This window comes from Protopterus annectens, chromosome 3.part0 (assembly GCF_019279795.1).
Source record: "Protopterus annectens isolate FY-2018-M chromosome 3.part0, PAN1.0, whole genome shotgun sequence".
NCBI classification, from domain to species: domain Eukaryota; kingdom Metazoa; phylum Chordata; order Ceratodontiformes; family Protopteridae; genus Protopterus; species Protopterus annectens.
Window position 1 is genome coordinate 659092494 of NC_056731.1, and position 21564 is coordinate 659114057.

Here is a 21564-nt window from a genome sequence, read left to right on the forward strand (position 1 = left end):
CCTGACCTTAATCCAACTATCCTGCTTTGTTTAATGGCCCAGGCAATAGAGGACCCAATAAAGAAATATGGTCAATTTACCTATGTTTGTGAGAAGGGAGGTAGTCCAGTAGCAGCAATTTATGTGCTGCATGTGTGGGGGTGTGAAGCAGACAGCATATGTTTGGAGACATGTGCTTGGCATCTCAAAATTGGCCACGATAAGTTTCATGATGCATACATGCAGAGAAGTGTGCAAGGATTAAAAAAGGCACTGCAGGCCACCACTGTGACATGGTTGTGTACACTAGCCACGAGGGAGCAGTGTTTGGCTTAGCAATAAAGCCCTTGAAGTCTGCCATATGAGTCATGTGACGTATGGGGGGTTGGTATGCCAAGTGGTTCTCTAGTGTGGGGAGAGTTAGAATTCAACCTTTTTCATAGTGAAGCCAGACACAAATGGAGCTGGAATTTAGGGCAGTTCCTGTCCTTGTGGCAAGACAGAAACTTTGAGGTAGGACAGCGCAGGGCATAAGCAGCCTTTATGCCTGCTTGGATGAGGAGTCTCTCCTTTTGGCTGTCACCACAGGCAGGTGATGGCCTTTGCTGTCTGAGAAATAAATGGCTGGAAGGGAGTCAAAAATGTATTAAAACAGTGGCTTTTCAGTGAAGACCCGAGGTGGCACTGATACTGAGTAGGGGAAATTTGACCAGGGCACTGGTAAGTTTTTTGATAAGTACCATAAGATCTTTTATATCTATCCAAGTTACCACCAACCCAGACAGATGGGACTTTAGGTTACTGTATCATCTGAAGGACAGCAGACTCAAAAGTGAAACACCCCTCTTATACAACACTGCAGTGTCAGTGTTGGAACATTAATCCAACTACCAACTTCAGTTCTAAAGGTAAGTGTGCTATCTGTTGTGCTACTGATACATCCATACAGAAATAATTGTTTTGTGTGCTACCACACTACTTAGAAATTCTGTACATTAAATGTACACTTCTGTTCACTCCAAAGATTGGATTAAATGGTAATGAAACACTTTTCTTTGGAAAGATCAAGAATGCAGTTTAATTTCATTTTAGGCCTGTTGCTCCTAGCTAGAAAGCTGCACTGTAGATGGGTTATGGTAAACTACTGCCCCATTGCTGTGCACTGAACAATGTATAATTTTAAGTGTTAAAATCATTGTTTTTTTATCTTTTTAAGTTTATAGTTTTACATATTTATTCCTTGCACTGTATGGTGCAGCAGTAGCGTTGTTGTCTCACAGCAAGAGATTCTCCCATGCAATTCTCAGCTGTAGCGCCTTCTGTGTGGAGTCTGCATGTTCTCCCCGCGGTCGAGTGGCATTCAAAAGACATGCGTTGAATGGGCGTACCTTTGTTGAAGGTTGGGCGTCGAGCTGGCACCTCGGCATCTGTAAAAAATCTACTGCCAATCATTAGCGGACTGGAGTTCCGCTGTGGCGACCCCAAACTGGGAAAAGCCAAAAGAAAAAGAACAACGACAACAACATTAACATTGGCATAAGAAAATGGGCTTTACTGTTTTGTGCATTTACATGGTAAGCCAGTGGATACAGTCTGTGCTGCAGAGTACAAGTTGAGTTCTGGTATGCTTAAAATATCAGGTCATTTTCAAACCATATCAAGTGAATTATTTTTTCTCTGTACTGCAACTGTTCCATATACTGAGTCAGTTTATATGTGCTGTTGCTGTTGTTGTGAAGTTTGGATTACATATTAAAGATATTTATGCTTTTTTCCATTCTGCTCAGAATACTGCAATGACAATTGCCTAATATAACATAACTTAATTTGCTTTACATATTCATGATGTTAAAATGACTAATTTGTCCATCAAATATGTATTGTAATGCAGCTAGTACCATATTCCTGGCCCCAGCCAGCCCAGTCTTCTTTCCAATGTCTGTTAGTAGACTTCAGTGACTCTGCAATCCACTGACTCCTGGAGAAGTATGTTACATTTATCTACCACTTTTTCTGTGAAGAGTTGATGTTCTTTGTGTTTCACTGTTGCAGTCATCACATTTGGGTTATCTGCTTGCGGTAGCCCTCAGTCAGCCTGATTATCAAAGTTTTGGGTCCTGTGTCAGTTGCTGTCTCATCTTTCATGACGTCTGGTAGTCAGGGGCATAAAGCATGCAGCCGATGCCATTACATCAGTCTTTCTTGCCTTGTGGTGCCCAAAGCAGAAGCAGTTTGCAAGTGCCGGTCAGCCGACTCCTGAAATTTTCGTTTTCTTATTTCAGATCCAAAGTCTTCAACTAAGCTAAGTACCCAGTTGGGGATCATTTTTCTTGCTCTAAACCAATGTCAGTAAAAATTAACAATTGTATTTCTTGTGGAAAGCAAATACCTCATAAAGATTTTCATTCGTACTGCATTCCTTGCTTAGGCCCAGACCACGACGTACCTCAATGTTGGTTTTGTGCCTTATTCAAACCTCGTACTATTCGTCTTCGGTTCATTTACGCATCTAAATATTTTGGTACTCGGTTCAGTTTTCCAGAAATGGCTTCGATAAGCCACATGACTACCGACATTCTGAAAAAAACGCAAAGATAAAGACAGAGACAGACCACTTAGGTCCAAAGCTGCCGACGACGCTTCTCCTAAGCTAGTTGCCAGTTCGCCGGTACTCAATGAGGCACTTTCGCAGCCCCTGATAATCTGCTCCTTCAGATTTGCAGGCCTCTACTGAGACCCATTCGGAGTCCGGTATGCCTCAATATGCTTCTTCAACTGTGGAACCTGCGGATGTCTCTTCCCTGGATGGGTCCAGAGCCACTGTGCAGGCACCGGCTTCTGAGGGTGTATTCAGGCCTACTGACTTACATATTAAACCGATGCCATCTTCTTCTTCAAGTCCTAAAACTCAATCCATGCCTAGAAAACCGACGCCCAGACCGCATGGTCAGGCCCCTATGTCTAAAAAACAAATGATAAGAATGGCTGAAGACCTTATTACTCTAATCAGGGGAAGCTATCCTTCCCCCTCTAAGAGACCTAGGACTGATTTTACTTCTGATTCTTGGGATCAGGATTCTGAAATTTCTGTTTTCTCTGATGACCAGGATTTGCCCTTATCTACCTGTGAGGATTCTGATGCAGAGGACTCCATTCCCTCTACTTCCCCTCCAGAGGATTTCTCTTTTGGTGAAACCTTGCATACTCTTAGGGAGCATTTTCGCTGGGAAAGCCAGGATTACTCTGACTCCAAAAAGAAGCTTAGGGAATTCTTACTCCTGCCTCAACACAGGCTTTTAGCTATCCCTCCTGTACTGGACATTGTAGATGATGCCTTCTCGGAATCTAGCCTGGCCACTGACTCTTTACCTCCTGCTCCCAGAAAACCTGGTAGGTATTACAGGGTACCTGACTCTCACAAGTTCCTATTTAAAAATCCTACTGTGGATCCTGAGACCATTTCACAGGGACCCAAGGGCATTAAGGCTACTACTGCCAAAAATCCTACCCACTCTGATAGAGATTCCAGGGCGCTGGATAGGTGGGGTAAGAAGGTATACACTTCTGCAACCTTGGCCATTAGGGCCTTAAACTGCCAGTTTTATGTGTTAAAGTTTCAGCAGCATATTACTGGATTGCTTAAACAGAAAATTATGTTGATTCCTGACTGTGCTGAAAGTAAAGATTTACAGGATTTAATGCATTCTGCTGAACAAGTTGGAAAACATACTTTGCAATGTGGTTTTGATTCATTAGAGGCATCTTGCAGGGCTGCTGTCACTGGGTCTGTACTTAGAAGACACGCTTGGCTTAAGGAGCAATCTTTGCCAGATCATGTTAAAGCTAAATTACTGGATGTTCCCTTAAACCAAGACTGCCTGTTTGGCAGCAAAGCAGAAGCAGTACTTAAAAAGATGGAAAAAAAAGCTAAATCTATGCAAACTGTTAAATATTTCCTGCAAGTACAGCTTCCCAGATTTAGTAGGCATTGGCCCTCTAAGAATTGGTCCTTTCCTGCCTCTTCCAGTCCTTCTCAGTCCAAACCCAGAACCAGCAGAACACCCAGGCTTCAGTCCCAAGGTACTCACAGGCCTAAGCAGTGGGGGGCTCCCACTTCCAAAGCAGGGAGTAGTAAGACTTCCCCCTATGGTAAACTGTCTCAATGACTTAACTTTAAACCTTCCAAGCCCTGCTCAACTGACTGTTCTTTTAGGAGGAAAGATTGCCCTGCATGTAAAAAATTGGGAACTCATTACCCAGGACAAATGGGTTTTAAATATAGTTTCCCATGGATACAGATAACACTTCCACTCCTTACCAACCCCAAACGGCCAGACCTACCCTCAAATCAGTGGGCAGAGGCTCAAAAACAAGTTCTCTCTTGTTTTAAGCATCAGGATTATTCAACCTGTTCCAGAAGAAGAATGGGGGCAAAGTTTCTACTCAAGACTTTTCCTGGTACTCAGAAAAGACACTTCCTGGCGTCCTATCCTGGACCTGTCTATCCTAAACACATTTTTGGTAACCCCAAAATTCAAGATGCTAACTCTTCATCAGCTGCTTCCTATGCTAGGCAAAGATGCCTGGTTGGCAACACTGGATTTAAAGGAAGCCTACCTGCACATCCCACTAAGGGAATCTTGCAGAAGATACCTATGCTTCAGAGCAGGCTACATGCACTATCAGTTCTCTGCACTGCTGTTTGACTCATCTACTGCGCCCAGGGTATTCACAAAGTGCCTAGCTCCAGTCATTGCATTTTGCAGGCAAAGAAATATTCAAATATACCCATACCTGGACGATTGTCTAATTCAGGCAGAAAGCCAGGACATGCTATTAAATCATCTGGCATTTGTAAAGAAATTGCTAACGTCTCTGGGGTACACCATAAACGGAAAGAAATCACATCTTGTACCCTTCCAACAAATTGTATTCCTGGGAGCAAGCTTGAATACAACTTCCCAGATGGCCTACCTCATGGCAGAGAAACAAGTTCATTTGACATTCTACTTCAAACTAATGGCCACAAAGACCCAGCTATCTGCAAGGGAAATACTGCAAGCCCTGGGGTTTATGACCTCTTGCATTCTACTAATTCCATATGCAAGACTGCATATGAGGAAACTACAATGGTATCTAAAAAGCCTATAGTGTCAACATTCTCAGGATCTAGAATCAGTGATTCCTATCATACCTTGTCTACAGATAGTGTTCCTTTGGTGGGCAGAGGCCTGCCACCAAAACAAGGGACTGCCATTCACTCTACCCCCTGCCCCCCAAACCCTAACAACAGACGCATCAGACTATGCATGGGGGGCTCACTTGGCAGGGCAGTGCATTCAGGGCAAATGGAATATTAATCAAAAATAAATGTTAGCTGTACAGAATGCTCTGACAGCCTTCAAGGACCACATTCTTCCAGGGCAATTATTGGTAAAGACGGACACCACAACTGTTATGTGGTACATAAACAAGCAGGGGGGAACCCACTCATACCCTCTCTGCAGACTAGCCGTGGCTCTGTGGAACACAGCCTTGAGCTACCAAGTGCACCTACAGGCTCAATTCCTGCCAGGAAAGCTAAATACACTGGCAGATGACCTAAGCAGAAATCTCATGGACCCACACAAGTGGAAACTGGAACCAAAGATATTCAACATGTTGAGAACCAAATGGGGAGCCCAGAGATAGACTTGTTTGCATCCCCCCAAAACTACCAATTGGACAAATTCTGCACAAGGACTCATAGACCTGTTTGCCTCCCCCCAAAACTACCAATTGGACAAATTCTGCACAAGGACTCCCCAGAAACAAGCTTGGAAAGTGGATGCCCTGTCCTTCACCTGGAAAAATCAGTTTACGCCTTTCCCCCTCTGCCTCTCTTCTCCAACGTACTGCTAAAGATCAAACAGGACAAACCAAGGACAATACTTATTGCACCAGACTGGCCACGCCAACACTGGTACCCCCTCCAACGCAGTGTGTCACTGCCGGCACCATGGCACCTGCCTCAGACCCCTGCCCTGCTGTCCCAGCAGGAGCACCAGATTCTGCACCCACAGCTTCAAACCCTGAACCTGGCAGCCTGGGTAATTGCCTGATCTCTCCGTTACCATCCCTCAGTAAGCAAGTGATGGATGTCATTCTGGAGGCAAGGAGGCCTAGTACTAGAAAATCCTATACTGAAAAATGGAAAAGATTCTGTTCCTGGAGCCAAACTCAGGGGATGGGCACAGCAGGGCCAATTTACCCCATATTCTTTAGTACTTAACTGAGATGCTTCACAGGGGCCTTTCTTTTTCCTCCATCAAAATTCATGCCTCAGCCATTTCAGCTCATTACAATACAGAACCACCCCTCTTCTCTCATCCACTGCTGAAGCAATTCCTCAGTGGGGTCAAAAACTTAAGAACACCTAGGAGAGCCCCTACTCTAGCCTGGGATCTTAACTTGTATTGGAAAAGCTCACTCTACCTCCCTTTAAGCCAGCTGCAAATGCAGAGTTGAAATTCCTTTCATGGAAAACAGCCTTCCTTCTAGCCATCACTTCAGCAAGAAGGGTGTCTGAATTACAGGCCCTCATGGCAGTGGAGCCTTTCATCATCTTTCATGCTGACAGGGTGTCCCTCAGGACCAATCCCTCCTTCATGCCCAAGGTGGTATCCAGTGTGGCCCTTAATCAGTCCATTCATTTGCCAACTTTCTTTTCTAATCCACAGAACAAAGGGGAACGAATACTGCACTCCTTGGACGTGCACAGACAACTTAGATTTTACTTGGACAGGACTAAGACTCTCAGGAAATCTGAACAGCTGCTTGTTGCATTTGCTGCAGGGGCAGAGGGGAAGGCCATTTCAAAGCAAACCATTTCTAAGTGGATAGGCCATTGCATTCATTTCTGCTATAAGCACCATGGAAAACCTACCCCACAGGGGATAAATTCACATTCAACCAGGGCTGCATCTACTTCTACAGCCTTTCTCAGTGGTGTCCCTACCAGGCACATCCTAGAAGCTGCTACCTGGAGTTCTGTACCTTCACCAAGCATTACCACTTGCCAATTTTTTTCTAAATCCAGAGCTGGCTTTGCCACTGCAGTCTTGCAGGGCCTTATAGCTGGTCCTAATGCTATCTAATTACCTCCTCCAATCCTTAGCTTTGGGAATCTACCCAAATGTGATGACTGCAACAGTGAAACATGAAGAACATAGTACAGTTGCGTACACTTACCATAAATGTAGATGTTCGAGTATATTCACTGTTGCAGTCCTGTTTGCCCTCCCTCCAGTCCCCTGACTTCTATTGACTGTACCTCTATTCTTGTTTACTATGCTTAAAGCTTTTTGGTGTATTTGCTTTTTTGTTGGAGGTGTAATTTTTTATATTTGCTTCCCATTATGGGGGCACCTGACATCTGGGGCAAGAAAAACTGATGTAATGGTGTTGGCTGCATGCTTTATACCCCTGACTACCTGACGTCATGGAAGATGAGACAGCAACCAACGCAGGACCTAAGACTTGGATAATCAGGCCGACTGAGGGCTACTGCGAGCAGATAACCCAAATGTGATGACTGCAACACTGAATACACTTGAACATCTACATTTATGGTAAGTGTACACAACTGCACTTTTTTTCATGTTCAGATTGAAGTCTGTGTCCTTAGACTGCTTGTTGTGCCCCTTCCTCCTGCCTGTGTCTCTTCTCTTGACATTAGCTTCTCATACTGCTCCATTGGTGTTTTATGTGTTCCTATCTAGCTCCTTCCTTCCAGTTGAATAAATTCAGTTCTGCAAGCAGCTGATTATACTTTCACCAATCATGTTGTCACCATCGAGGAGGCTTTCATTTGCACCTTTTCTACTAGTTCTGTCTCTGTTTCTCCTAAAAGGACACCATAACTGTTCACAATATTCCATTAGTGGCCTGATCATGAGACTTGTACATTGATACGGTTATGGCTCATTTTTTGAATAATTTCTTATTTGGATGCCTCACAGTATCATACTTGTTTTCTCACCACCTCCTCTTTCTGGACCTGATAGTTCAGTTTTGCATTTATGGGAATACCCAGTTCTTTCTGTTTTTCAGCAATGCATAGTTTCTGTTTGTGATCCTAAGTAGTGGATACTGATTTCTGTGTTCTTTGTCCAAAGATATTAAAATTGTACAGTCTGCACCACTCAACTTCAGCTGCCATGTCTTATTTAACTTGGCTAGTCTTTTCTGGTTTCTCTTCTGGCTTTTTGCTGAATTTTCCACATCTCTCTGTCTTCCACATAATGTCTTCTACACTACAACATACTACATCATGGCTAATTCATGTGACAGTTGCCCCCCCCCCCATCCATTTAATTATAAATTAAGAGGGGGTACAAATCCAATTTCAACAAATAACCATGCATGTCAAGATGGAATGAGAGATGGTTCAGAAACTTGTAAGATGTTCATATCTTCTACTTTAGCCACATTTTAGAGTTTTGTCTCTGTAACCACCTGAGCTACAGGTTTGAAGGGCTTATTCTGGTGGAAATATAATAGCAGGATCTTCAATATATTACACTTTCTAGCTTAGTATGATAATGTAGACTGTTTTATCCAGTACCCATTGCTGTCCTTCCATCCACAGTAATATTACTAACTTGAATTGCGCTGTGTAGGATTTGCATACACTGTCTTTATTCCAAACCTGTGATCTTCTTTAATGGTACATGCATATTCTTCAGCATAGTTTTATAACAGAAAATCAGTCACAGTAAACAGCTGAAAATGAGTGTAGTCAAAAGACACCTGGATTATTTTCTGTTGATGAATAAATGACTTACTAAATACTAGCATTATCACCAAAGGGAGTAATCCATTTCCATTTTCTCAGAAACATGTATACCAGCTGTTCATCTTGCTCATTTGAGAAATAGCACCATGTACAGTGAAAATAATTTTTACCAACAAATCCTTCAAAGTATTTTATTCACAGGCTCTTAAACATATTGAATAATTTTACTAGTAAAGCAAAACTGAAGTCTAAACTCCCATGGAAAGACAAAACCTTTCTAACATTCATTATGTATTAACTCATATCTGAGACTTTTAAGTTCCTGCCCTAATTAAATCAGTAAAACATGAATCAAAAGTTTTTTTCTTTGTGTATTGTATTATCATAGCTGACCACTAACTTTTATTTATTTAACATTTGTTGACTGGAAAAGTCTGAGTGGACAGAACCCATTTTCAGAGGAGGCCCAAGGAGAAACTCACCAGACGTAGGTCTTTGGAATGTGGGAGGTAACCAGAGCACCCACAGGAAACTCACGCAAATGCAAGGAAGACATGCTGACTCTGCACAGAAGGCACCCCAGCTGACAATCGAACTGGAGAACCTCTTGCTGTGAGGTGACAGTACTAACCGCTGCACCACCATGCTGCCCATATTTAATTGCATTATTGTTTTGTTCTTAGCCTACTATATAGGCTCTGTCTCTTTAGTGTACATTTTATGTATTTATGTATGCATACAGTCATATATAAGATGTTTACTTTATCTTACATAATTGTTATTAATTACTTAGCCAGTTAACATACCATGTGGCCATGGCCCATGCTGTGGATAAAAAGGTCCCTGGACCTACCACCATACCCAGTTAACAAATAAACACCTATTTTGCATGATTCTCTCCTTATGCAAAATGCATTCATTCTTAAATGGGCTTCAGGCTACTTCCTCTGAATCCCAGAATTTATATAAATCGGTGGTCACAGAATCTTAAGTGACTAAGAGCCCTTAGTCCATTCCAGCAACTACTACCTGTTGTTCAACTTGCTGAACCAGTGGTTGAAGATAGCATCAGTTAAGTCACTGACTGAAACCATCATTTAATTTTTACTGCTGCCAATTACATATAGTTAATTTGACTGGAACAGAACTGAAAAAACTATATGACTAACTTATTTAATCAGCTAAGCGAGCTGCATAGATGGCACTGTACCATTTTATTCCACTGCTTGTTATTGTAGGTTGTTGTTGTGTCTTTTGGCTTTTCCCAGTTAAGGGTCGCCACAGCGGAACTCCGGTCCGCTAATAATTGGCAGTCGATTTTTACATGCCGAGTTGCCAGCCCTGACGCACAACCTTCAACGAAGGTACGCCCATTCACTCATGTCTCCACACAGAAGACTCTCTAGCTGAGAATCGAACAGGGCAATGTCTTACTGTGATTCGACAATGCTGCCACAGCACCACCACCGCAGCTTGTTATTCTAGGTGATCTGTCCAATACCACCCTAAGCTAAGTTTAAGTCTCATTCTCTACATATACAAAATCTCATATGCAGAAAGTGAGCCTAATATTCTGTCAACAAAATCTTGACCCCAGTTACGTTGACTGTCATCACATTGCCGTTCTTCCTGTTATAGTCAAATGTCTAGAAAAAGGAAATGTCAGTGCAGCTAAACTGCTGTCTTCACAGTCATTTTACAAAATGAATATCATGCTTGTTATCACCCTAGAAGGTCTGTGCTGGGGCTGCGTCTACAAATTATTTCAGAAAGTCCACCAAAGTTGTAAACCATATGTGCCTTAAAGGTATACTTGACCATTTCTTCCTCTGGATCAAATCCTACATAACTAGACAGCATCATACCAGATTCAAGGATGTTATATTCCTAGCACTTTCTATACCTGCTAATTTACCTCAACGGTCCATCCTAGGATTCTGCGAGTTCTCCGCCTATGTGACTATAACACCATTACTTCTGATATTTCACAGCCTAAGGCATTATATATTGTATCAAAGCTCTAAGTAAATATAATAACTCACTGTTTCACTATCGAGAAATCTTCCCTCCTTGAAAATCAGTTGCATTAACTGATGCTTTGTTAAATTATTTTACATCACTTAGCTTCAAAAGTTCCTGCATGTAAATTCCCATTATTCATTAACTAGTAAATTAATAAATTCCTCAACAGAAGTTTATGGAAAGTTAAGAAAGCTACAGACAAACTACATGGAAAACATGTTACGTGAACCTAAGCCTGAAGCACTATTGTATTGTACTTTGCCACACTAGATTACTTTATCGCTCACAGACGTGCATAATATTGTAAATGTTTCTAAAACTTGATGCATTAAGCTAGGTAAATCCTGCTTATTCCTCACACCACCAGCTTGCCATACAGTTGGCAGGTGCTCCATTATTACCTTACCTGTCTCATATATTTCCTGTTTTCTTCTCAATATCTTGAAAGTGTGGCACATCTCATACGGTAATACTTGCTATTATCACCTAGCAGTCACCAGATTTAGGCATCCATGCAAACACATTGTCACTTTTGTCAATTTTTATCCTTCATTGATATCCATACATAAAACATTTTATGACTTTGTCCAGTACTTTCCTACTCAGTAACATCCACAATTTACTGCATCTTGCAATTCTGCCTTGCCAGCCACAAAAATCTGACACTTCCTTTGACACCTCTGCCATCTGATTTATGGTCCCACGTTTTGGCCCTGCTCCTTCCTTAATATTAAGCTCCCCACATCACATACATAATTCAGTGCTAAATGTAAACACTATATTGTAACTCATGTTGCATTTGACAAAACTCATTTTAAGATATTGCAAGGACAAATAATCTTGTCATGTTTAATTATTTTGTACTTGCATAAAAAGTCTGTTTCTGATGCCTCTGTCTGCAAATATTGAAATCCATAGGTTTGGTTTCTTTGCATTAATGCTGTTGTGACTGTTTATTTTCCCTTTTTGATACAGTATTGTGGTGATTGTCTTACAGATATAAACAATCTGTTTTGTTATCAATGTAAACTCTTGTATAATATTGTGTTATTGTCCTGTAGAGTTACAGCTATTGCTGTGACCATGCTTGTAAATGGAGCTTACATATTCCCCATTTCGAAGGAGGGGTGAGCCTCCTTGAAATCGATTACATGTATAGTTCTGCAATCGTGGGACCCCACACATATCTGCTGACCTCACAAGACCCAAATGTAGTAAAAGTTTTGAAACATGATGAGAATAAATTTAAGATGACTTCTCTGCTTAATTTAGCAGAAGCATATTGGCGTCAAGCATGAATGGAAATCAAACCAGATGTAGATAAAAATCAGGCAGCAACTGAATGTGCCAAAAAACAAAAAAAAAAGAATATAAGGTGAAGGACCAGATGAGAAGGCAAGAAATGTGGAAAATCCATAAATGTAGTTGCAAGTATAGAAAACTTCTGGAAAAACCTCATGTTGATCAGAAACAAATGCAGGAATGGTTAAGGAGAAGTGAATTCAAACCAAGAGATGAAAGGTTAATATTGGCAGCCCAAGATAGTAGACTGCATACACGTTGGTTTACAAAGTTCATTGAACATGTGGGAGAAACAGATAAATGTAGGTTTTGTAAAGCTGAACTGGAAACATTTGCACACCTCGTTGCTGGTTGTGACATACGGATGGCAGAAGGACTGTATACTGAAAGGTGTAATAATGTGGCAAGATTGTTGCACTGGGGATTGTGCAAACATTATGGTATTGAAGAAGCTGAAAACAGTGGAAACATGAGCCACAAACTATTGTAGAAAATGAAGTGTACATCACATGGGATAATCCATTACCAACAGTTCAAAAGATAGATGCTAGAAAACTGGATATAGTGGTCCATGAAAAGAAGGCAAAAGTAGCATTGATCATTGAAATCGCCACACCCAGTGACTACAGTTTCTTGTGTACAGAGAGGCACAAAGTCATAAAGTATAAGGATCTGCAGGCAGAAACGAGAGCAATGTGGAAGAAAGATACCCAGACAGTTCCAATAGAAGTAGGAGCAATGGGTCTTATAAAAAATAATCCAGAATGCCTCAAAGGTGTAATTGAGCTCAGCTAACCCAATGAAAGCACTTACACATATGAGATTTTATGCAATTCATAGAGCTTAAGTGCAGCAATACTAAACTTGCACAATAACTTTGTAAACTGACCAACCTTTTGCCACTTTTTACAGATCACCGTTTTAAAAGCCACTGGACTCTGCTTTAGAACAAAGATTGAGGGAAAACGCAAATTTACTAAAATGATTTGTAAAGAGCAGATATAGCTTAAAATTACTGAAAAAGCAGTTTGTCTGTAGATTTCTGTGTAATATTTCAGGATTAGCATCTGACTTATTGATAAGGCAGGAAACATTACAATAGTACTGTGCTTCTGCCTGCAAATATTTGAGAAAACCACAAATTTTATGAGGAACAAAGTCACTAAATAATGACTCACATTTCAGTTTCAGACTTTCTTTCCTTCAGACTAATGTCTCTGTACCATATACCAATAGAAAAAAAAAGTGTTGCTGCTCAATGGTACTTCAGTGACCAGACTTTCTTCTGTTGATATGGGATTAATTTACAACAGGCACGCTGGTTGGGCTGTCCAATCAGTGTGCTCGCTTTTGAATAGCAATGAGTAGTCATTGTATAGTAGTTAATAATCAGTAGCCTTTCCAGCAAAGACTTGAAGGCCTGCATTTTACAATGCAGTCAGATGCATACTACAGGTGGTAAATGTATAACACAGACAGTACTACAAAGGAAGATCAAATCCTGAAATTGTAAGTAATGCTTCACAGTGCTTCTGCTACTATTTAGTTACTTGTACTTAATTCTGAATGAAATGCATGACTTCAAATTTATTGCACTTAACATACATTAGGAAGGTGAAATTATTTGCAAACATATTTTCTGGGTAAAAAATGTTGTAGCAGCAGGGAGCAAGACACAGGAAAGTCATCTTCAGTCCTGGAGAAAACCACATCCTCATGGATGCCCTGAGAACATATGGAAAACATATTTTTGGATGGGTGGGGGCAAAATAAGCAGAGAGAGAGAGTGAGAGAGAGAAAGTGCTAAGGCATGGAATCAAGTAACAACAACATGCTGTGTTAAATTGTTTTACATCACTTAGTGATGCTATAGGGTGAAGGAACTGCATCTTGGAAAAATGTAGGAAAAGAGATGGTAGTTAGGAACTTACCATAATGCTGGATCCTTTAATCTATGTCCATCTGATCAACTGATTGGTCTTCAAGCCACTTGATGGATCCAAGCTAGCAAATCTTGTGCTCCAGATGGCAGGTCCTGCAAGCCCACACACAGACAATGCAGCTGTACAACTAGCTTCCTCAGATCAAGTTTGCTGCCTAAAATAATGGAAGGCTGGCCAAGAAGAAAAACAGCTGGAAAAGAGTTTAGAATTTTTTTCCACATCCTCCAGAAATAAAAATTTTCAAGGGGATGGAGGGATATTGTATCGGGCAGACGTATGAAAGGAGCTACTATTATGGTAAACTCATAAATACTGTCCTAGCCTTCCCAGCTGTCTAATCCAGCTGACTTGTCAGAATGCCAAGATACCAAATTCTTGAGTAGTATCATGCCAGGAAACATCTGAAGACAGTACCCCTGAATAAACTCTAGATCTTGAAATAACATCCAATTTGTAACAGCTGGCAAAGGTATGCATTGTAAATCAGGTTGCCACTGCATACAGTTAACTGAAGAATTCCTCAAAAAAGCTGTAGAGATGATGATAGATCTAGTGAAATGAGCCTTCGGGTTACATGGTAAGGGCTGATTATGCAAAGAGTAGACAAAGGAAATACAGTTGGATAACCACCTGAAAAGGGGAACATTTGAAACTTTTTATCCAAGACTATTTGTGGTGAAGGAGGCAAACAGTTGAGAATCCTTCCTGAATGGTTTAGTTCTCTGAAAGTAAACGCTTAGTCATCTGTGGATATGAAGGATGTGGAGGATATATCCACCCTTGTTGGAATGGTTCAGAAAAACATACTGTTAAGTAAACAGGTTGGTTCAAATTTATATTGGATGCCACCTTGGAAATAAAGGACAGATTAGTGCCCAGAAACACTCTGTCCCTATGGCAAAATTAAGTGCAGTGGACAGGAAGACAGGGCCAGTAACTCTGAAATTCTTCTGTCTGAGGTAACTGCCAGAATAAGGTTTTCTAGGAAAGAACTTTTGGTTTAGTGGTAGATGCTGGTTCAAAGGAAAACTTTTTAGTGCTTCTGAACGAAAACTGGGGTCATACCTCTCAACTGTCCAGATTTTTGCGGAATGTCCATATTTTTGTCTCATATCTTTGTTCTGTTCCTCATAAAATGTGTGGTTTTCTGGATTTTTATGGCAAATCTTTGAGAACTGAATTCATTATATAAAGTCATGCATTTGAGTTTCAAACTACATATCCATCAGAAAATGCATGGTAATAAAAGACATTTTATTGTAGCAATGTTCTAAGTTTATAAGAGCAACAGTTAAAATTTGTCCCTATTTTGGGGGCTTTGTCCCTCATTATTTTTGTCTTTTTTTCAGATTTTTGTGCCAAGATATTGAGAGCTATGACTGGGATCCCAAAGAGGTACTGGTTCTTTGACTGGAGGGTAAATAAAAAATGCCTTAAATAGTTTGTGAGAAGCTACAGAAAGAAAATCAACTCCATTATGGATACTGGATATGGCTAATGGCAGAGTAATTGGAGCCTGATTTACTTATTTGAGATAGGAAGAGCAAAATATCTGGAATAGAATGATTAAAGGGATCTAGTCCCTGAGTAGCCACCCACATGGACAAATGTTTCCACTGGCTGCAGGAAACCTTACACATACATCTTTCTGAGATGCGGAGAGGATTACAGTTGACGTTATGGGGCAAAGAAGGGTCTTTGGCTATTACTGGAATTTGAGAAACCATGTTCTTAACTTCAGGTTGTGGAAATGCAGGTGAGATGACCCAGAAGAGCGAGAGAGTAGATCCTGACAAGTGGTCTCCTTGATGGGAGGCTTTAGCTGGGAAACAAATTTGCCTGACCCAACATGTTACAGTGAGGATTACTGTGGCTTTGCATCTCAATTTTCTTTTAAAATCTGGACATAAGAGGAAGGGCCAGGAAGGTGTAAATACATCTGGTAGGTCACTGCCCGATTATACCATCTCTCGGGAATTGCTGTTTTGGAAGAATCAGGACAAAGAAGCTGCTGCATCTGCTGTTCATTTGGGAACAAAGAGATCACAGAAAGGCTGGCTCCAGTGGTTGAAAATCTGTTGAACTACCATTATATTGAGAGACCACTCATGAGGGAATAAGATAGAATTTTTGAGGCTGTTAGCAAAGCAGTTGGCTCTCCCAGGAATGTGCATCACTATGTGAAAGTGGGAAGCAAAGCAATCACTCATTACTGCACTCTTATAGTTTTTCTGTATAGGAGGTAGAATCTCTACATCACTGCTTGTTGATTTACCATATAACAGCTGTGTTGCCAGTCTGGAAAGAAATCACTCCTAGAGTGAAAAAGTCCTGAAGTCTCTGTAACAAAAGAAGGATTGCCCTCATCTTCAGTAAATTGATGTGAAGGGTGGCTTCCTGCTGACTCCATGTACCTTGGGTAATCCTCCACTGAAAATGCCATCTCCACCCCAGAGAGAAGGTGTCCATAGTTACCACTGCTGATGAAGACAGCATAACAAAGGTTCTTCCTGAAAGAAAGATGGGGACGTCTGACACCACTGTAAATAAACTCTGCATATTTGTATAATGATAATGATGATGATCAGAGTAAAAGGGAGATATGAAATTTGAGATCACTGTGCTCTAAGAAGCCACTGGAGAATTCTCATGTGAAGTCGAGCAAGTTGCATCATAACTGTGGAGGAAGCTATGATGCCTAGAACCTGAATTACTAGATTCACAGTTTATGATAAGCATCTTGAATGAGTTTCTTTAGGACTGAATCTTTTCTGGAGGCGCAGATACTATGACCGTCATTGTGTCCAGGTGGCATCCTGTGTATAGAATTGCTTGGGATGGCTGAAGGTTTGACTTTTCGTAGTTTATAGAAAAGCCCAAGGACAGACAGACAGAACTGAAGCAAGTAGTCTCAGGCTGCTTGCAAGGATTCCCATGTTGCAGCAATGAAGAGCCAGTCATGTTGATATGGAAAGCCACTAATCCCTTTGAGTCTCAGGTGAGCTGTGATTACCTCCGTGCATTTGGTGAGCACTTAAGTGGCTGTGATGAGATAGTCTATCTCCTAGTCAAAAGTATGGGAATCTCATGGAGGCTTTTGCAATTTTGATGTAGAGATAAGCATTCTAGAAATGATCTGATCACATCTAAACATTTGCCTGAATACATTTCAAAGTCACTTGCACCATCACCATACAGTATTTAGGCTGCTGAGATCTAAAATGGGCCTTGTTTTTTTTTTCAGAATCAAAAAGAATCTTGAAAAATATCTGAACCATCTCTTATCTGGTGGGACTTCCTTTATAGTTCTATTTTAAAAGGAGAAACCATGCCTCTTTTGGCCACTTTGTTGATGAGATGGAACATTTAGAATCTACAGACTTTTCAAGATCTGTGATGGGAAAAGGGAATTGTGTTTGTGCCTATGAATATTATTTTTCTTACACAATAATGCTGTGTGATGGTCATACATACAGGAGAGTAAGGGGATAGATGACCCCTGACTGCTTTCAGAGGGGAGCAGTCAGGCAGCCCTTCAGGGATAATTAGGTTACCTGTCAGAGAAAGGACCATGGTATCCCTGGTTTTGCAGTCTACCTCAACCTCTGGGTCGGTGTCCATTGAAGGAGCCACCTATGCATTGACCACTCATGTCTCTGAAGTTGAGTCAAAAAGCTGATGCTGGGTTTTCAAAACCACAGGGATTTGGACCCCTTGTGGTTCCAGTTATAAGATGGTTTTGGACTCTCAAACTTAATCCCTATGGCAGATAGCATCTTACCTTCCTACTCACACTTCTACAAGTTTTCTTTGACATAAAGAAGAAGCGTGAGCAATTCGTCATAAGGAGCATTTGTAAATGTCGCTTAAAGTTGACTGCAAAATCACAAAGGTCTAGCCAGACTGCATTATGTGTAAGCTACGTGAAGATATTAGTTATGTTTAACATAGTGCCCAAAGTTACCTGTAATTGCTTTGTAGAGTCAGAGGTGGGTAGCGTCTTCCTAGAGGTCCAGGCCTGTTCCACTAGAAATCTTTGGAAATAGTTCATATGAGTGGTGCAGGTCAAGACCCTGAGAGCAACAAAGGTGCCTGAATTATATGCCCACTTCCTCATTCTGCCCCCATCCTTAGACTCTATTTTGGGTATAGTGGACAGTGGCTGTATCATCTGTCAGATGTTTCATTGGTTTTGCTGCCGCAATGAGAGAGCTCACCAAAAGACCTTTGGACCAGAACTGGCTGTCCATGGGAGGTTATATGATTTTATCTGCTTTTTGAGGAATGGCTTCAGACAAATCTGGCTCCTGCAATGTTCTCCTGGTGGTCAGGTCAATGAGACAGTTGGCAGGAAGTACATCCCAAAAACAGAGGGCACTGAAAAGTAAGCATCATATAAAACCTCTTCATTCTGATAGGGCAGGTCTATTGGCCAATATCCCCTCTGCCACATTAATTTGAGGAATATCACCAAATGTGGTACCTTTCACAGGGGACTGGAAAGAACCTCGTCAATCATCTGAATCTTTCTTTGATGTGACTGACTCTACAGAGGTATCAGTGTGTCTCCTTTTACATCTTCTCTTCCTTGGAATATTGGGGGGAAGTGAATCTGTCTACTCAGAGGACTTTGACTGCATCTGAGCAAGCTATTTGAGACTGTCTGGGATGTATGAAGGGACTGAGACAGAGAAGGACAGGTTTCCAAGGGGATCAGTGCTGAAACCTAGAAGGCTAAGGCCTGTTACACAAAAAAGGAACCAAACAATATGGGTCTGAATACTGTGCTGAAGACTAGACATTAGGGCATCAGTCCCAAGTATAACTTTATACCAAAGGTCTTGGCATCAAATGTGCTGGATCTGAAATACCTAGAGCCAAGGACAAAAGTCTGTTCGACTCTGGGGAGCGGGCTTCTGGTGATGCATTGGCTCCAAAGCCACCTGTAGCAAAACTTGGACTGGGATAGGTGTGAGATGAAGGGCCAGCCCAATCTGTCTTGAGAACAATGGGATGAAATATCACCCGTATCAATCTGAATATTAAATAAGGCCATCATTGTGTGTTCTCGGTGTACATTAGATGCACTCTAGCAGGACTTGAAAGAGGGCATAGAAGATGTAGAAAGGGGCTAAGAGATGAAGAACAAAAGCTGCCTCTCAAGTTTATTTTTCACATATTACTGTATGGTTTGAGGCTATCAGAGCTGAAGAAGAAGGTTTAGTAGACTCTGAAGAAATGCCCACCCAATCTGCTGATTTTAAGAGCCAATGAAGCAGCCACATCATTGGCTTTCCTCTTTTTAGCTTTTATCTCTCTCCTTGTCTTTTCTGGGTTTGTCTGCCACAGGATCAGGAGACAGTGACCCTTTTAAGATTAACTTGTTCCTTTGGTTGGTCATGGAATAAGGGCAGAAGGTCTTGCAAACTGAACAGTTCGCCAATAAGTACTCTACCCCAAGGTGAACCATGTGTGTACTCGGGGATTTTTATAATCACACTTAAGAGGTCTTCTCCTTATCCATTTTGAGGAAAATATACTTCACACATCCACAAAAAAATATATACATATATTTCTGTCTATATATTTTGCTCTTTCTTTCTATATAATTATATATATGTGTGTTTGTGTGTATTTATGATGATGTTTTCGAGCAAAACCGGTCTATGGGGCAGACTGTGCTACCAATAAATGCTTTATACCGTCGTGTTGCCTCCTGTTATTCTGAGTGCGGGATGTTTTTTTGGGACTTATATATATGGGTCTACTTCAAAGTATCAAAAGGCCACTTACTTGAATCCAAATCATTGAGACAAAAATAGTGAAACGACATTTCCATGAACCATCAAACCATTAAAACATTCACCAGGAAAGGAATCACTTGGCCACCATGGGGAAGTTTGCTCTTTTCCTCATTATAGTGCAGTCTCAGAGTTGGTATATTTACTCAGGGGGTGTGGGATATGAATCCCCCTAATTTGGTGGGTTTTACTTGCTTTCTTGTGTGTATTTTGTCCTGATAGCCAAGCACTTCCTTTCCTGGTGAAAGTTTTCACTGGTTTAATGGTTCATGGAAATGTGGTTTCACTATTTTCATCTTGAGGATTTCGGATTCAAGTAAGTGGTCTTTCGATACTTTGAAGATTCCCATAGATATATATATATATATATATATATATATATATATATATATATATACACACACACACACGCACAGACACACATATATATATATATGTGTGTGTGTGTGTGTGTGTGTGTGTGTGTGTGTGTGTGTGTATTATATTATGTAAATATGTATAGACGTGCAAACTATTCCACTATTGTAAACCACTGTTATTTTTGTATTTACTTAGTGGCATAGGTCATATTGAGTAAATGCCAAATATTTTAAGTGTTCCATTCCTGTTTTGTTTTCCAATGACACAGTCTAACTTCTTAGACACTGGCTAATAATACTAGTCAGTTACCTTCAGGAAGCTTCTGAGGAGTTACTTAGCACTTACCTGTCCCAGACATGCTCAGAGTCCATTTCCACTGCATTGATAAGGTGGGGGACCCCTTCAATATGAGCCTGTTACTGCATACAGAATGCTTCTATCCTGAAACATTGTGGGTAACATGACCTTACATTGGTCTGATGCACAGTTGCCTCAGCCACTCACAAACTGCGGAAGTTCAGTTCCTTCTGTTGTTTGTCCAATCAATGATGACAGCAATGTTAGCCAGCCACCAGCTGTTGCACAGCAACAACTCAGACAGGCTTGTGCACAGTACGTGGCAGATCAGGCATAGTGCTGGCATCTAGTTCACAACTATGGGCCATGATATTCACTATGTGACAGTGCAAAGTTACAATTGTAATATTTGATACATGCAGTGTTACTTGTGGGCAATGCAGAGTGGTGCATGGTCAATTTATACTGTACATTAGACATTTATCCACATATCTTACACAACTGTGTCACTCATATAGTATTAGCTGTTATCATTTTTGTGGTGTTTAGTGGTCAGTGGCCTGGATATTATGCTAGGTATAGTGGCAGAATCTGCATGAAGAGTAAAGCATCAGGTGTTATGAAAGAATTTTAATGATATACTCTGAGTAGTGTTACTACAGTTATAGTTGGCTGGTAAAAGAAGTATATTGTTTTTTCACCATGAAATATACCATTCCTGATTATTTTTTTTTATTCTTTTTTCCTTTTATTTCTTTTCTTTCTGGCAAGTACAAGAAATAAGTTCAATAGTTGTACTGTGAATACAAAATGACTTCTTAGCTGCTGTTTGTCTTTTCAGCTTTTCCCAGTTAGGGGTCGCCACAGCGGAACTCCGGTCCGCTAATGATTGGCAGTCGATTTTTATGGTGTCGAGTTGCCAGCCCGATGCCCAACTTTCAGAGAAGGCACACCCATTCACGCATGTCTTTTGGAGGCCACTTGACTGTGGGGAGGACATGCAGACTCCACACAGAAGGCACTCCAGCTGGAATCGAAGAGGAGAACCTCTTGCTGTGAGGTAACAATGCTGCCACTGTACCAC